Here is a 3,323-nt window from a genome sequence, read left to right as displayed (position 1 = left end):
TCGAACCCTCAACTGATAATAACCAGATCTCAAATCTATCTTGGAAAATACTGAGGCTCCCTTTAATTGATCAAACAAATCATCAATACGTGGCAACGGGTATTTATTCTTTATGGTCCCTTTATTCAACTGACAATAGTCGATGCACAATCTCATGGTTCCATCCTTCTTTTTCACAAACAATACGGGTGCGCCCCATGGAGAAAAACTCGGTCGAGCGAAACCTCTATCCATCAATTCTTGCAATTGAACTTTCAATTCCTTTAATTCTGTTAATTCCATACGATACGGGGCTATTGAGATTGGCGTGGTACCAGGTACAATCTCTATGCCGAATTCCACCTCTCGAACCGGTGGCAACCCCGGTAACTCCTCAGGAAAAACATCTGAATACTCACAAACCACTGGTACTGATTCAAGTTTCCTTTCCGTCTCTTTGCTATCAAATACATACGCAAGGTATGTTTCACAACCCTTTTTCACATATCTCTGAGCGGTCATTGAAGATATTATCACTGGCACCCCTTTCAAATCGGTAGACTCAACTTGGACTACCTCATTATTTGTACTCCTCAAATCAATGGTTTTCCTTTTGCAGTTCACCACTGCATCATGTACAGTCAACCAATCCATAATAAGAATAACATCGAATTCGTCAAACGGTAAAAGCATCAAATCGGCCGGAAAACAGGATTCTCGGGTTATTAGAGGGCATCTTTTACACACTTTATCAACAAGTACGTATTGACCCAAAGGGTTTGACACTCGAATTACAAACTCAGTAGACTCAACAGGTAGAGTCTTACTGGATGCTAAGGTTTCACATACATATGAATGAGTAGAGCCAGGGTCAATCAATGCAATCACATTAGTATCAAAGAGAGTGAAGGTACCAGTGATGACGTCTGGGGAGGATGCCTCCTCTCGTGCGCGAATGGCATATGCTCTAGCAGGAGTACGATTCTCGACTTGAACAGTCGTATCAGAGGCCCCTCTCTGACTACCACCCCTACCTCCTAAAATTCTCGGTGGTCTACCTCTAGTTGTCACTCCACTAGGTCTTGCACCTTGAATCTTATTCTTCTCATCAAGCTCCGTGTAATCTCTAATGAAGTGGTCCTTCGAACCGCATCCGTAACAGGCCCTGTTAGTAGACTTACCCCAACATTCACCTAGGTGTCGTCTTCCGCATTGGGGACATTCAGGTTTCTCGTGACGATTATTGCCCACACTAGCTACCGAAGTAGCTCGGGAGTCCGTCGATGGTCATGCTCTAATGGAAATTCCCGCCGTCGTCCTCGACTTACTAGTGTCCTCCCTGAACTTCTTTACAGCTGAGAACGGAGCTTTACCCGTCGATCTTTTACGATAGTCTCTAGCTTCAAATTCAGCCTTCTTCTTCTCCTTTCCAAGTTCTTCCGCCTTGCAGGCTCGTTCGACTAGTGTTACGAATTCTTTTATCTCCAAAATACCCAGTAGTAGCTTTAAATCTTCATTCAATCCTTCTTCGAATCTTTTGCACATAGCAACCTCATCAGCTACACACTCCCGGGCATACCTACTGAGTCTTACAATTCATGTTCGTATTCAGATACTGTCATACGGCTTGCTTGAGTTCCAGAATTCCTTACGCTTTTGATCAATGAACCGTTGATATATATTTCTTTCGAAATTCCGTTTGAAGAGTCCAAGTAACTCGTTCGTTTGGGACTATGAAATCAGGTCTCCACCATAGTAGCTGAGTCTTGCAAAGGATATAGCACACTTTAGACATTCATCGGGCGTGCATGACAGTTCATCAAACACCCGAATGGTGTTATCAAGCCAGAACTCGGCCCTTTCAGCATCATCAGTAACTATGGCCCTGAACTCTTCAGCCCCGCGCTTCCTAATCAAGTCTACAAGTGGCTTACTCAGCCTCACAAGATCAGTAACCGATGGCATTACGGGCTCTTGGGGTGGATTATTCAAATTCGGGAATTGTTGGACAGTCGGATTGGTTCGGGCATATTGCGCGACCCACTCATTCATCATGGTAAAGAAGGCTTGTTTAGCCCCCTCACCTTGATTATTCGCAGATGACTGAGGTTCAAAGGCGGCGTCCCTTGTGCAGGAGCAGCCGCTACACTTTCATCGTCATCCGCCAAGGTTCTCTCTACACCGGGATCCATTTACTAATCAAAACATAAATTTTAAGTCAGAGTCATCACACATTTAAACATTAACATTAAGCATGTATAGCTAGACTCATACGTGCTATGGTAGTCCTAGAACCGACTAAACCATAGCTCTGATACCAATCAAATTGTAACACCCCGAACCCGAGACCGTCGCCGGAGTCGAACACGAGGTGTTAACAGACTTCAACCACTTATTAAAATTTCCCAGACAAGCTGCCATCTGCGTACTAGTCGCTTTAAAAATCATATCTTGAGTTCTGAACTCGAATCCAGTTCCGTAATTTTCCCGGAACTAGACTCATATATCTATAGGTAGAATTTTGTAGAATTTTTGGTTGGGCCAATTGGTACAGTTTATTAGTTAAATTCGTCCTGTTCCTGGTTCGACTACTCTGACCTTTGTGCATTACGACTTAGATATCTCCCTTTACAGAGCTTCAATACTTATGCCATTTGTTTCTAATGAACTAGACTCAAAGGGAATCTATACATATAAGACATGACTTCTATTGTCTCTGATTAATTTATGGTGAATCTCTAAATTCGCACGGGGATCCAGAAATCGCTCTGGTCCTGTTTCACAAGGGTTTAATTATCTCCTAACATACAGCTCATATGGTCGTTTCGTTTCTTCCATATGAAATAGACTCATCGATCTTCGATTACATAATTTATTCATTAATTATTCCATTCCTACAATTTTTAGTGATTTTTCAATCTCACGTCACTGCCGCTGCCAGCATCTGTTACTAAGCAACTATGCCTATTTCGTGATTTCTCCTTGATCTAACTAGTAATTCATCATACATATAAAAATTATGATCATGATAGCCATGCAAGGCTAATCATGTCAAACATCTCCCTACTACACTAATTGCCATGTCATGAATTTTAACACAAAAATAATAACCATGATATGGCATAAAATCGATTACCAAGACTTACGACCTAACATTATAGAACCAAATCAACCGAACATTTATGCCATTTTCGCATGGCTAAAAGTTTACATACCAATTTCAACAAAACATATTAGCCTATACATGCATGCCGAAATGTTCTTCCCATAGACCGGACTAAAGAGAAAGTACCCAAAAACTTGCTAGCTGCTAGTTGATGACTTCCGATGACGGCCCCGATCAC

Source organism: Gossypium hirsutum, chromosome A02, assembly GCF_007990345.1.
Source record: "Gossypium hirsutum isolate 1008001.06 chromosome A02, Gossypium_hirsutum_v2.1, whole genome shotgun sequence".
NCBI lineage: Eukaryota > Viridiplantae > Streptophyta > Magnoliopsida > Malvales > Malvaceae > Gossypium > Gossypium hirsutum.
Note: the sequence above shows the minus strand (reverse complement) of the source record.